General features: G+C 41.6%; 1 protein-coding gene across 1 annotated transcript in view; it reads left to right on the top strand.

Moving 5' to 3' along the window:
- Positions 1-4,718: 4,718 nt before the first annotated feature.
- Positions 4,719-14,787, top strand: part of ARHGAP8 (Rho GTPase activating protein 8) — a 77,599-nt gene continuing 67,530 nt past the window's right edge. Inside the window, exon 1 of the mRNA XM_069864609.1 lies at positions 4,719-4,738. The gene's annotated coding sequence lies outside the window, so the exon portion shown is untranslated. The remainder of the gene's footprint in view (positions 4,739-14,787) is intronic.

Here is a 14,787-nt window from a genome sequence, read left to right as displayed (position 1 = left end):
AGCTGCCAGCTGAACAGTGGAGGAGTAGGGCTCCAGAGCTGCAAGCTGCACGGTGGAGGAAAAGCGTTTCCAATGCTGCCGGCTGACTGGTACGGGAGAGAGTCTCCAGAGCTGTTCATAGAAGAAAGCACCTGGATTGAGAGGAACCTATTCTGGGATATAGGTGGTTACCCGAGGCACTGGAGCGTTTGGATCCACTGGACAACCACAAGTGCTTTGGATGCAAACACTGTCTGAGAGTTGACCACAAATGGTGTGTACATTACCCATGGATCAGGCATCGCCAATATCGTTGAAAGTAAATGGACTATTAGATACAGGTGCAGATGTCACTATTATTTCTCAACAAGATTGGCCTTCCTCTTGGCCCCTATCAGCTGAGACCCTGGAATGAACTGTATGAACCTCGATTCCCTCTTTTCTCCCTCTGTGGCGTGATTCGGGTTTAGGGTTGTTTTGCTCTTCTGGATGCTAGCTCCAAGATGAGATCCGTGCTCAGCATTCTGTTGGAAAACAGATGCCCAGGTATCCTTGGAGAAGCTGGAAGGTGCCAAGAAGAGCCCAGTAAACAAGATTAGGAAGCTGCCAGGCTGCAGGTGGAATCACCCAATTATGAAGTTACAACTGAGAAGGAGTCATCCAATTATGAACTGTCGGTTTTTAGCTAAACCAATCGTGCATGGACGCGCAGCTCGGGAAGGGGTATAAAAAGTCTTGTAAAATCAATAAAGATGTCCTTTTGCCCACAACTTCTACGTGTCGTGGATTGCCCCGACCGTGACACTGTTGCATTTTGGATGAAAACAGAGGTGATATTTTCACCAGGTAAAAATCTGCAGCCTGATGTTACTACACTATTTTATCAGTAAAACTTGCTTTTTTGTGATCTAAGTATGGTCTATATTTAGCTTTAGATCCTACCTACGGAATATTGATCAACTAAAAATAAAAAATATGATAAAAAAACTAGTGTACACCTTGCTCAGGCTTTCTGCCAGCACAAGGTGATGAACAGCTGAGTTAGCACCAAGGTCTTGCAGTGATGATCTGACAATCATTATAGTCATCACTGCTCTGATTTGAATATTGCTGCTTAAAAGACCTCAGTGACTGGAAGATCCTCTCTTCGAAACTTCTAGACAGCCGCTTTCTACAAACTGAGCTCAGTGCCATAGGCTGGAGTACATGTAAAGCTGTCTTTAAACAACCTGTTTATTTGGATGTGCAAAAGGACATACAAGGTACAATAGGCGAGAGTTTCACACCAGCTGAAGGATGTGGAAGTACGGTGGTCCAGCCAAAAATCCAGACCTGCCTTTCTTTCCTCTAATTTGTGTTACTGCTCTGAGGAATTACATGCCACTATCAGCAAGGATCTCACCATTGTCTTCACTGCCGGCAAAAAAAAGGGGCTTGGAATCTCATGCCAGTTAGCAGCTAATTAAAAAAGTGTCAAAGTCCACAGAAAGAGATCTCTTTTAGACCAAACTAATGCTAAAGAGAAAGCTCTCTCTGGGTTCTGTAGGACAAACTAAAACTTCATTCACCCATGAGCTTCACTTTTACAAGTCATTTTGAGGTGGCAGTTGGTTGCAATTAAGAGACTAGCAAGATGATTTCGTTTTAAAATAAGGTTAATTCCTAAATCGATTGACTGGACATGCTTATAAAGAGGAATGTAGAACCACCATTTTTTTGCCATTTTTTTTTTGTTGCAGAGAAAACAATAGAATAATAAAATAATAGAAGGAAAATACAATCATAAAAAAAACATTTGACATGGAAAAGAGGTAACATGCAAAGCAATCCGAGAGCATTCAGGTTGAATACATAACATCTCAAAGGCAGGACTGTAAGTCAGTCTTGGGAAACAGACAATCTAAATGTGTGGTTTTGTGGAAGAAACCTGCAAGGTGGGCTTTGAAGGAAAAAATATAACATTTGGCTTTTTTTTTGGCCTGAGAGGTTAGTCTAAAATTGGCCATAGGCTTGCTGTGCCTTAATTTCAAGTCAGACCCACAGTGGCCCAGGAGAGACTGAAAAGTCTAGAGATTTTTGTGTAGGACTTCTGTTTGGTGACAAAATGGACTGATCCAAGCAACTAGAGGCTCTTTTATCTGACCTCATTAGTACACAAATCTTCAGAACAAACATTGAAGGAAAAAATAATTGAAGATGTTGAGGTATATGCAAAACTAGTTAAAATGCAGCAGGACTTCACCACAGAATATACCAGAGTAAGGCAGTATCTTTGTCTGATAAATCATTTTCTCAAAAAATGAAAATACTGTAGATCAAATCTATATGGACTTCAATAAAACATTTTGAGAGGATGCCATGTGAGAAAATATTAATTAAGATGGAGAGATTTGGATGAATGCAAGAAATGAAAAGTAAGGACAATAGTGTGTGCTGAAAGAGAAACTCCAGATGGAAGGAGGTTACTAATGAAGTTCCACAGGGACTGAGCTCAGACTGAATCTTAGTTAAAATTTTATTAGTGACCTTGGCACAAAAGAACATGAGGGTGTGCTAATGAAATTTGCTGATGACATAAACATAAGAGCTATGGTTACAACAGAAAAGGATTGGAATACCCCATGGAAATAATTCAATGAGTCTGCAGACAGGAGCAAGAGTAATGATATGCAATTTAATAGCAAAAATACAAATTTGTGCACTTAGCAGAAATTCCTAATAATTCAACTAAAGTGAAGAGGAGACTTCTCCAGATGGACAGAAGAAAGAAAAGATATTTCATGAACTAATTATGCAGAACCAGAAGTGACTCCACAAGGAGCCAATTTCTCTTTGGAAAAGGCATTGAGGGCTGTACCATGCAGCCAGAGCTGTAGAGGCGGTTGTACCATGTCAGTTCTGATGTCCCATAGCCCTCCTGTCTGACAGTGGCCACCAGCAGAAGCCAGGGAAGGTGAATTAAGTAGGATTTTCCCAGGGCAGTGGAAGCATCCAGCAGTTTGTGACTCAGTGAGGCAGTGTCCTTGAGCCTCTAATTATGGGTTTATTTTTACTTACACTGATTTATCTCAGCTTACTTCCTACTCATTTACTGACAATGACAATTTCCTAGCATGAGTTTGACAGAGTATAAAGAAAATGGTATGATCCCAATGTAAATGTGGGAGAAAAGATCAACCTCAAGTCTTCTGTTAGGCTGCTAGTGGCAACTTGGCCCTCTCCTAACTTCATGGGGACACTTGGGTAGACCTACAGGAGCTACTGGTGTCACATAGTTGTAAAAAAGGTAGGTGAAAAAGATAAACGTAGGTCATACAGACTAAAAAATTACACTGGGTGCCTATTGCCTATTCAGTCCCGGGGCAAACAGAGCAATGCCACCCAACTTTTGCAGTGTTGGGCTGATGAGCACCTTACAGTGAAGGGACACATTTCATAGTATAATAGAATGTCCTGAGATGGAAGGAACCCACAAGGATTATCTACTCCAACTCCTGTCCCTGCATAGGACAATCGCAACATTCACACCATGTGTCTGAGGGTGTTTTCCCAATGATTCTTCAACATTGTCAGGCTTGGCACCATGACTGCTTCCCTGGTGAGCTGTTTCAGTGCTCCATCACTCTCTGAGTGAAGAACCTTTTCCTAACATCCAACCTAACTCTGCCCTGGGAGAACATGTCTTATGAGAAGCAACTGAGAGAGCTGGGGTTGTTTAGCCTGGAAAAGAGGAGGCTGAGGGGAGACCTCATTGCTCTCTACAACTACCTGAAAGGAGGTTGTGGAGAGGAGGGTGCTGGCCTCATCTCCCAAGTGACAGGGGACAGGACAAGGGGGAATGGCCTCAAGCTCCGCCAGGGGAGGTTTAGGCTGGACATCAGGAAAAAAATTTTTATGGAAAGGGTCACTGGGCACTGGCAGAGGCTGCCCAGGGAGGTGGTTGAGTCACCTTCCCTGGAGGTGTTTAAGGGACGGGTGGATGAGGTGCTGAGGGGCATGGCTTAGTGTTTGATAGGAATGGTTGGATTTGATGATCCAGTGGGTCTTTTCCGACCTAGTGATTCTATGATCTTCCTGCCATTCCCTCGAATCCTATAATTGGTCACCAGAGAGAAGAGATCAGCGCCTGCTCCTCCTCCTTCTCTCGTGCGGAACCTGTAGACCCCGATGAGGTCTCCCCTCAGTCTCCTCTTCTCCAGGCTGAACAGAGCAAGTGACTTCAGCCGGTCTTCACATAGGGCTTCCCTTTCAAACCCTTCACCAGCTTCATGGTCCTCCTCTCCCCCCTCCTCTGCATCACGCGAATGAATCACAGAAGGCGGCTCCCCACGGAGCTCTCTGTCAACGCTCATTCCTCCCCGCAGTAGTCAGATGGCGATGCTCGAAAACTTGATACGGAATTAATTTCCCCCCCCGCCCCCCCCATCCTTTCGCACCCGTGTTTTCTCTCCCCGCGTCCGAGGGCTCGGGCAGCACCGCCCCAAACCCCCCTGCCGGCACCGGCTCTCACCTCCTCCAGCCTCAAACCGCTCCCGGGAATCGAAACCGAAACGCCGGTGCCTCGGGAAGTGCGGGAGCCGCTCTCTCCGGTTCCCGGCAGCGCGGTGGGGAGGGCGAGCCCCGCGCCCCCGCCGAGCAGCTCGCGTCGCTCCGTCCTCCTCGCGGTGGGAGGCGAGGGGCGGGCGCAGCCCCCGCCCAGCCCGCAGGTGACAGCGGCCCCCGGGGGTCCCCGCGGGGCCTGCGACCCCGGCGCCCGCAGGTACGTGAGACCGTCGCACCCTGTCCCCTGTGCGTGTCCCCTCCTGCCCCCTCCCGCGCTCCGCATCCTCGGGGACCGCGGCGGCTTTTCCTCCCCGTGACGGAAAGGGAAAAAGCCCGGAGGGAGGGCCTGGGGAAGGGAAGGTTCCGGGGAGACCTTGCGGCAGCCTTCCAGGACTGAAAGGGGCTACAGGAAAGCTGAGGCGGGGTGCTCTGTATCAGGGAGTGCGGGGATAGGACGAGGGGTCACGGTTTTAAGCTGAAAGAGGGGAGATTTAGATACTAGGAAGAAATGTTTCCCTGTGAGGATGGTGAGGCGCCGGCACAGGTTGCCTAGAGAAGCCGTGGAAGCCCCATCCCTGGAGGTGTTCAAGGCCAGGTTGGACGAGGCTTTGAGCAACCTGATCCAGCGGGAGGTGTCCCTGCCCGTGGCAGGGGGGGTTGGAACCGGGTGATCCTTAAGGTCCCATCTCACCAAAACCACTCCATGATTCTTTATCAGTGTATGTCAAGGCAAGCACTCTTTGTGCTCCTTGTAGTAACAACCTGTTGTGCTGCCCTTTGGGTGAAGAATCATACAACAGTTTGGGTTGGAAAGGACCTTGAAAGATCATCCAGTTCCAACCACCCTGCGATGGGCAGGGACACCTCCCAGTCCAAGATGCCCAATCTAAAGCGAAGCAAACTGGGTGGTCTGGGATTTCACCCCGTTTCCCTCCATTGGGCAGTGGCTGTACTGAGCAGGCATTGCAGGGGCAGGTGTCGGGCAGGCTCTCCATGTGTCCCTTCTGCAGGACGCTTTCGTGTTTGTTGTTTCCAACAATAGTATCGAGCAAAGGGCATCACGAGACACAGGTTTATACTGTTATCGGTATGGTATGAGGCTGTTGTTTTACAGTGGTGCTTACACCTTAGCCTGAGAACATAGTCTCGTGGCTCTCTGCACAAACTGAAAAGGATTCTGTATATTAAGAATGTGTGAAATAGTTTGCTGGGACTGATGGCAGGTGAGTGAATTTGAGCTCTTGTGGCCAGCCCCACTGATTTCATGGGAGTACTTCATAGGGTGAAAAGTTCCTGCTTGTGAGTCCTATTGCAGATTTGAAGTTCATGTGAATATAAAACCTCACAAGAAACACAGAAAATTGGGTGAAGGTTACAGTAAACGTTACGTGATTGAGATTATACCTATAAGCCATAAAATATAATTTGAAGTACCTCACTAGCTAAACAGGGATATATTGTGCTTTTAGGATTTTCTTTCATCCTCTTCTGTTACTAGTTCTTTGAATTCCTTGTCACCTCCATTATAATAGATATATGTGTATTATTTGCTGACTTTTCAGTGCTCTTTCTATGTGTGTTGCATTATATTTTTGGCATATAGTTAAAATCTTTATTGATGTACACAAGGGGCTGAATTCGTGTATGTGAAACTTTTGTTCTGACCTTTCCAGATGTCTGAGGGATGACCTTGTTATTTCGTAGTAAGTTTTCCAGACAGAAGGTGGCAAAAGGTTTAGTTAAGGCCAATTTAACTCCTGGCAGGGCTGTGGTAGGCTGGGAGTACAGACGGGAACCGGTTCCTCTGGTTCCCTGCAAATAGCATTCCTGCAATTCCTCCCATCCAGCCCCCCTTCCTAAGGCACCTTGGTAGAAGTCCCACTGAAAGGCTGAAACTCTTTTAGACGCATAAAAGAGGCAAAGCCTCTCTTCCCACACTTGCACAGCAGGTAAGTAGCTCATCTGAAATCTAAGAGAAAGGCTGATTCCTGGTTAGATGCCTTACCTCTTCCCACAAGGGTAATTAAGTGCACAGCCAGGTGGTTCTGTTCTTAATGCTGTATGTTGTATTGATGACCTTGCTGGGATTTTGGGTTGTTACTCAGTCTCTAAGATGAACGATCACTGAACTTCTTTTCATCTGTTATACTTCTGCAAGTCCAACCTAGTTGGCTGGATGCAGGAGTACAGCTCCTCATGGAATGATAGTCACAGCCCCTGAAGCTAAAAAAGCCTCTTCCAAGGAGGAGTGACCCCTGCTTTGGGGAGTTGTGTTCACATCTAGGTATGATTTTTGCTTCTGATATGTTATAGACCTTAGATATGCTGCTTCTAAAAGAGCATGCCATTTTAGCCTCAAATCTAGCAGTTTGCTGAGAGGTCTCTGAATACATTTAAGCCAGATGTTGATGTTTCTGTAACCAAATAAATTCTTTTTTAAAGTTCCTTTTATGCAAGTCTCTTATTCCAGTGTCTTCAGATGGAAATATGCAGTAATGCTAGGTGGAATGAACTTTAAAGTAAAATGAAACTGAGTTTCCCACGTGGTTTTCTTCATTGTTAGAGCAGGAATTCAAAAAGTAAATAAACATGAAGGGACGTAAACTGTATTTTTAAAGTTCTTCTGGATTGAATAAATGTTTAATAATAGAATCTCTGGGGGATTGTGTGAATGGTATTTTTTGTACTCCCCTGTGAACTGTTAAGCTTTTTTTAAAAAATATGGGAAGAGCCGTGACGTCATTGTGTGATTAAGCTAAGCAAGTATTCTACATGCTTATGTGGGTATTGGGTTTCTTGGTTTTAAATGTAACAGGTTTTTTTCAGATAAATTGTTCGGAGTAAAAACAGTCATTGGTGGAAAGGGTTTTTGCATAGTATGGCTGTGTTTGTGCTGTACTGACTGCATTGGTTTAATTTGGAAATTCAGATGCAATGGAACAGTCATTGGTTAATAGGCATTTTGTTATTGAAACTATAATTCTCATTTTCAAAATTACAAATTACCAGAATATTTTAAGTCTAGGATAAGGATTCTCACCTGCAGGACCATAAAAACTACAGTGCAAGATGTTGCTGTGGCAGGCGATGTAGGATGCAGCTCTGAGATGTGGAAATTAAAGGATCTAGGCAGGCTTAGGAAAGGGTTGTGCAGCCAAAGCCACCCAGGAGTGACTCCCCACCTTATACTGGTTTGAGTAGCTGTGGCCACTCACTATGTCTACTGCTGGGCTTTCAGATTTCCTGCCAGTCTCCACACCATCATAACCCAGTGCCAGGCAAATGATACAAGCTGACTGTGGGAACTACATACAACCTGCTTGAGAGTTACGGGAGGCTGGGGTCACGCAGGTTGACCTGCTTTGCTCTTGAAAAGGAAAAAAATTACATTCGTACCTGGCAGCTTACCTGCTCATCCCCCATTTCATTGTCCCAGCTGAGCTGTAGGAAAAATCAGCTAGTTCATATGCAGGAATGAAGAGAACTGTTTAGGATTTGTATTATATACCCCTTCCCCCCGAGTTTTTCATGTAAAAACTTGCAATGTGGACAGTATCAAAATTTTAATGACAAAATAAATACAGACAAAAAGTAAATTGGAAATCTGGGAAATGTGAAATCTTACTAGTTTTAATTGACACTGCCACCAAAAAAAAAAAACAAACCCAAAACAAAACAACCACCAAAAAAACCAAACAACAAAACAGTACTGTTGACGTTTGAATCAGCAATGTCTAAGACTGAAAAGAAATGAAAGTGCAGAGTAATTGAAAAGTATTGCCAGGACTTTTATTTTAGCACCACTGCTGGATATTACTATAATAAGGGTCAAATTCTATTCTAGGTGTACACTGCTCAAGCCTGACATCTTAAAAACTAGCAGCTTGGTGCCTTTTTCAGGGAGACTGTTATCAAAAAAAGCTTTCTTTCAATCAAATGAGAGACTGACAGTTAGCATTACCAGTATACTAGAGAGTGGCTTAGTTGAACCATCAAATTTTCCCTGACCCTAACTAAAAATAAGCTCTCATTGTAAAATATAAGGTATTTTAAAAAGAGAACTAAATATAATCATTGACTTCTAGTATCTGGTTTGAGCATCAAGAACATTCGAAGGAAGAAATTATTTCTTCTCTGCTTCTACTGGAAGTCTCTCTTTGTTCATACTTAACAAATCTTTCATTTTTTATTACTGAATTCATTTTATATGATATTGATGCAATCCATATTCTCTGAGAGTTTTTCTCCTCCTGCTCACTCTGTCTTTTGGAGGCATAATCTTTGATCTACGATGACAATAATTTTCATAGCATATGCAGAAAGTGTCTGCAGATGGGGAATAAATAGCATGAGCTGACAAACATGTAAGAAATAACAATCCTCTAATCATGCAAATATGGGATGCAATGGGTCAAACCATGCATTTGTAACAAAGTTTGAATCCTGTGAGTGGTGCCATTTATAATGCCTGGGGCTGCAGATGCCTCTGAGAATCAAAGACTGTGTCCAATGCCAGGTACTCAGCACTGAATTCCACTTGTTATTTGGGTTTTTCTGTAGACTGGTGGCTGCACTCATTTTTTTTTTGTTCTTAAGCCAATTCTTTATGTCAGGCTAGTCTCCATATTCTTATTTCTTTGAAGAACAAAGCATCTCTTTCTATCTTTATGTAAGTAAATGGGTTTGGGGAAAATGAAATATATATAGTTATTCCTTTAAGCTATTTTTTATGCTTTTAAACTGTACCGAAAGTAAGGATTATATTTCTGTTTTCATTGTTTGGGGAGCATGGCAGGTCTGTCAGTCAAGGAGAGCGAGGATTGACTCTCCTGAGGGAACTGCTCTGCTCATATTACTTACATGTTGTGTCTCAGCAAACTCATAGGTAGTATTCAAGTCATCTAAGGGAAAAGTTTTGTTTAATGACTTACGAAGTGTCTCATTGGAAATTGATGGCAGACGTGCAAATGGATTCCAAATCATCTATGTTATCTCTAAAACATCCCTTCCTCTCTTGCCTGCATGCAAGACTTTCCTCTATGACTACATCCACTACGCTTCTTAACAGGAAGAACCAACTGTCATCATCTCAGTAGAAATGAATGATTCTTCTTCAGATCACTCACATTCTCCTGTGCATAACCTGAAGAAGGAGTTACATGGACAATAAAAATACTGTTCTGTGCCTGTAATTAAAACTATGTCTTTGCACACATGCATAGGGACTTAAAAATCACATTGTTGAGGCAAACACATCTCTGGCAGTCCTGAAACTTTGTGTGCTAGACTTAGCTAGTGCATTGATATTCTTGTAACAAACTCTGTGGCTTTGTATCTGTATGTGAACTTCTTACTGTAAAAAAAAAAAAGGTAATTCTTTTGTAGGATATTATACTGACACCACTATAGGTCATCATCAATGCTGAATCTCAGGATTAGCTATATGGACTTACGTGCCTTGGTGTGATGGAATAACTGGCAGCAATTGTAGCTTGCTGTTTCTGGGGCCAAACAATGTAACAGCTGATGTGCTGATAGGAAATAAAAAGGTGAGAAAGAACAATCTTGGGTTTTATTTCAAGCTGCATTAGTGGGCACAGGTTTTCTGCTTATTATCCCCAGTTGGGACTCATTCAGCCTCTCACTTATCTCATCCCTTCTCGCTCATGTTGTTCAAATCCCATTTCTTTCACTTAGCCTTCTCAGTAACTGTTCTTGATTTTCCATCTTATTCATATGCTTCTTTAGAGGTTAGAAAATTTCAGCCCACAAAGAAAGTTATGAAGAATTGAAAATAGGTCTCAGATGTGGAAGTTTCAGGTGATACCAACTATCCCATGATACCAGTCCTGCCCACAGCAAACAAAATCCTAGCAGTGTAATTTCATTACTTTTCAGTAATGTCTGCCTTAAGGGCTTTTTCTTTGATTTGTTCATTCTGAAAGTATTTTCTATAATTCTTTCCGTTAATATATTCTGGGAATATTTCTTTTAATTCTAAATTGTTAGCAGGACTGTAGCTGACGTCGTGTGTAGTGCTTGTGTTTTACTAGGTTTTTCTACCTTTGAAATTAAGCCTGCTGAAGACTTTGGGCTCCCTCTTTGGGCTGTATGACTCCCACAGACACCAGGGAATGCACTGCCTTTGGCATGATGCTGCAGGATTATGGTGGTAAAGCTGAACATCAGAGCTCCAAGAACGTTCACCAGGTACTGGTTATTCTGTGACATACAGTGACATTCTCTAACATAGTGACATATGGTGACACCATCATGCAATGAAGATAACATGTAAGAAGTTATGACATATACTGAATTTCTGAAGATAAACACTTTAAAACAACCCCCCAAAAATTAATCTAAACCTTAAACTCCTTACAGAGTTTGCAGTCATTGCGTGCCTTCATGGTAGCCCTCTGATGGGCAAGGGCAACTTGGGCTAGGTGCAAAAAGGAATGCACCGGAAAAAGTTATGAGGTTGTTGACAAGGAAATATTTTTGTTTTTTTTTTTTGTTTGGGTTTTTTTTCCCCTAGTCTCCAATGAAGAATCTCTGTAAATATCCACATCTTAATATTCTCCTCATATCATATAACTTAGAGTATTCCTGTTTTGTCTGATGTTTCTCTCTCAAACCTCTGTTGTTTATGCACACACATATGCATATCTACCCAAAATTTTCCCCTGAGGTGCCTACCAGCTAAAAAGCTGTAGATCCACCTCTGTGTGAATATTAAAGAAAACATATTCCGTGTCACTTGTTACACCACTATAAATGCACAATAATATGCACACTGAGAAACTAGTGTATGCTATGTATGGATGTTGCATCGTAAATTACTTCATAGTATCTTTTGTCACATAACTAAGAAGAACTAGAGAAGATTCAGAATATAATGCTAGTGAATCTGTTTTTATTTTCAAGACGGAATTGAAATATTAGGGAAGAATGCATAACCTGTCCTACAGGAAACTGGAAAGCCTAAGGTGTTTCCGTTCACAGACTTCCCATATACATTATCCCATATCTATTATCATTCATATTTTCATTTCCCCTGTGAGGCAGAAAAAAGGGGCAAAAATTATTTTGTTTTATTACATAATCTTTCATGTGCTTATGCATATGAAATATGTAAATAAATGGAAACAAAAAAGAGTTTTATGGGCTTTGTTTCTCTAAATTGCAGTCTTCTTTCTCTTCTGGTAAACGTTACTAATCAAAGCCTATAGTGTCATGGGAGCTTTGGCTTTTGGGAGCTTCGGCTTTTGGAAGCTGTCCCAAGCCTGAGAAGCCACTTGCTTGAAGAGTGAGTTTGAGCTTGTGGTTCAGAAGTTTGGCATGTTTCCAACAAAGATGATTTTGAAAAAAGCCCATGCACTAAGGGCTGATCTCAGTAGCTTCAGAGAATACTGATGCTGCTGTCAGATCGTCTGTATCTGGATTCAGTAAGTGGTAGCATGGAAACTATGGTAGCTTTAGGCTTTAAATGTCAGCTTGGTATAACCACGTTGATATAACTGTGGTTTTTTTGCATGGTTACACTACTTATTGTCTCCTATTGGATGAAATAGAAATGAGGAAGTCACTTTTCTGAAAAATATTCTGTTGGTTTAGGTTTACAGGGTTTGCATCCTGTGTTTTAGATGTTGAAAAATGGCAATTCAAGCTACTTGTTGATTGTTAGCTAAGATTGTGTTTACAGTGAGGTGCTAGGGTGTCTCTGGCTGAAGTTGGGTGCTTGGGGATGACTTGCCACAGAGGGTGGATAATTATTGTGTTCCTCAGAAGAGAGTTTAGAGTATGAGCAGTAATCCTATGCTTGGGAGGAAAATTCCTGACAACATAGGAGTGAGATCTTATTCTCAACTCAGTCGAGGTCAGTGTGAGTTACAGTGGTGATTTCCTTGGGCACAGAATTTCACTCTGAGTATGCAAAAATGCCATAAAACCAGTATGCAAGTTTTCATGTTAAACTTTGAAGCCAGAAATAACCAGTGCCCGAAGGCTTCAGATCATCTTTCCTGTTCTGGTATGTCTGCTAGGTCTTGTTTATTTGGCAATGGATTTTTATCGTGTCTAATGGCAGGAAAATTCTTCTGTGACAGTGTTCAGGTAGCAAAGTTGTGGTTATGTTTGCACCTTTGTTTCTGCATCTGGACTTACTTTAATTGTTTTGCTTGACAGAAAGTATTAAGTAGACTTGATAAACTCACAGTTGTAACCTTATCTTTGCAGTCAGAACACTGTAAGTCAGGATAAAGGATATGTTATTAAGACTTATAAAGGAAAACACTGCAGGAAAAATAAAAAGGGAAAAAGATTTTTGTGCTCAGTTCAACAGCTGTATTTTCAAGTAGAACTTGTCGCACTGCATATTGGTGTGATATCGCAAGTGATATTACAGGTCATCTTTATGAGACTTAAATATTATTCTGGGTATAGTGATCTCATTGATTGCTTACTGTAACCTGATGACATCCTATGTATAAATATGTAATGATTTGCTGTGGTTAAAATAGAAGAATGACACTGATATGAACCTGACAGCTAGTAAATTTTAAGTAATTAATTGTAATTAGCTTCACATATTGCATTTCTTATTTCCTCTGACAGCTTGGGAACTGTTCTTGTCCCTTTTTTTATCACTTATAAAAGGCTTCTCTTGTTTTTTCTGCAAAAGACTCATGCAAAGAAATTAGTTGTTTACTGAAAAGCTTGTGAGGATATCCAAGTATAGAATCGTACCAACTGAGAACCATTAAAAGTACAGACTAAAAGAAAGGAGTTATCAACGGGGGAAAAAAAATCTTAGGTACTTAATTTCTTGTACTTATCTTTGCTCTTATTTGTACAAACATTAGGTAAAGGTTTTTGGATAGAGATGTCATTTTAATTATAAAATGCCTTTGAATGGTCCAGTTATTATAAATGGGATATTATGAATTTGCCTTACAGTTTCTTTTTTATTTCCTCTCTTTCTGTTCTTTCCCAGCACACAGGAAGTGTGAATTAATTGGCTCTAGAGACAAATGATCCTGATCTGCCCTTGGAATAACTTCCTTAAAGCATTTTCTTCTGAGGGTTTTAAAGTCAGATGATAAGAAGAATGTACAATAATGTTTAAGAAGCCTCATGAAAGCTTACAGAAGCCTGTCTGAATCTATGAAAAAAAGAAAAAGGGCAGTCATTAGAAATACTATACCAAAGACTGGATGAAAAAGCACTAGTAATTCGCTGCCAGATGACATTTTTCAACAGAAGCTCGTAAAGAGCTCTGCTGAGGTACTGTTACTGACAGTGAATAGTACACTACCCCTCAAGGAGTCCCATTTATTTTCACCTTGTATCCACCAGGTACAAGTAGAAGTTTTGTTTCTAGCTGCTGTAGACAGGGGGAGTGGAATCAAATTTTGTCATAATCCTGGTACCTGTGAAAGTACTTTGAAGGCAAATGTGTCTGAGCATGAGCTAAGAGTGACAAGGTCTGATTAGGTGAGGAGTGGCAGAACTGTGTTCTGATTGATCAAGCAGCTAACACTTCTTTGAGGCACTGATTCATGAAAGCTTTGAACACATAATTCATTTTAGCTGGACTTCTGTTGAGCAAACATGCAAGCTTGTACTTCACGGCTCTCCTGAATGCTTTCCTCAATCAGCGTCTAATAGGGCTGTATATCCATTTTGCCCTGAGGCATGGCAAGTGACTTACAGGTGTTTGTTCTTAATATGTAAATAGAACTGAAGAAAAGGATAAAATCCTTCTTTGGAAGGACACAGAATGTGCTGTCATATGCTTCATTGAATTGATGAGATTCTCAAAGGTTATGCTTGAGTGTTCCTGAAAACTAATCTGGGAAGCACTATACATTGTTTGGGTTTTTCTTTTCCTTTTTCTGTTTGCTGTGTAGTTTTAATTGACCTTCTGAGAGACTGGAAGTATTCTTCATACTGACCCTGAATTCGTGCCGGGGTTTGGCAATACTCCTTCCAGCTATTTTGTATGGCATTTATTGATTATGGCCAACAGCTAAGACAAAGACAACACATATTAGTCAGTCTGAAGAAATAATGTTTTTCTTGCCAAGCACATTCGTGCATCAAGTGTTATGCATCAATGTTATGTAACATTTCTGGTAAGGTAAGCTGTGTGTCCACACTCTTGGAAGGGGTATAAATGTCATGCAAGAAAAAATAGGGATTTATTTAAAAGCTTCAATTTTGAATTATGGCAATTACAGGAGAAGAGCCTCACTTGACAACCTTATT

The sequence above is a fragment of the Phaenicophaeus curvirostris genome, chromosome 1, assembly GCF_032191515.1.
Source record: "Phaenicophaeus curvirostris isolate KB17595 chromosome 1, BPBGC_Pcur_1.0, whole genome shotgun sequence".
NCBI lineage: Eukaryota > Metazoa > Chordata > Aves > Cuculiformes > Cuculidae > Phaenicophaeus > Phaenicophaeus curvirostris.
This window is presented reverse-complemented; position numbering and strand designations above follow the sequence as displayed.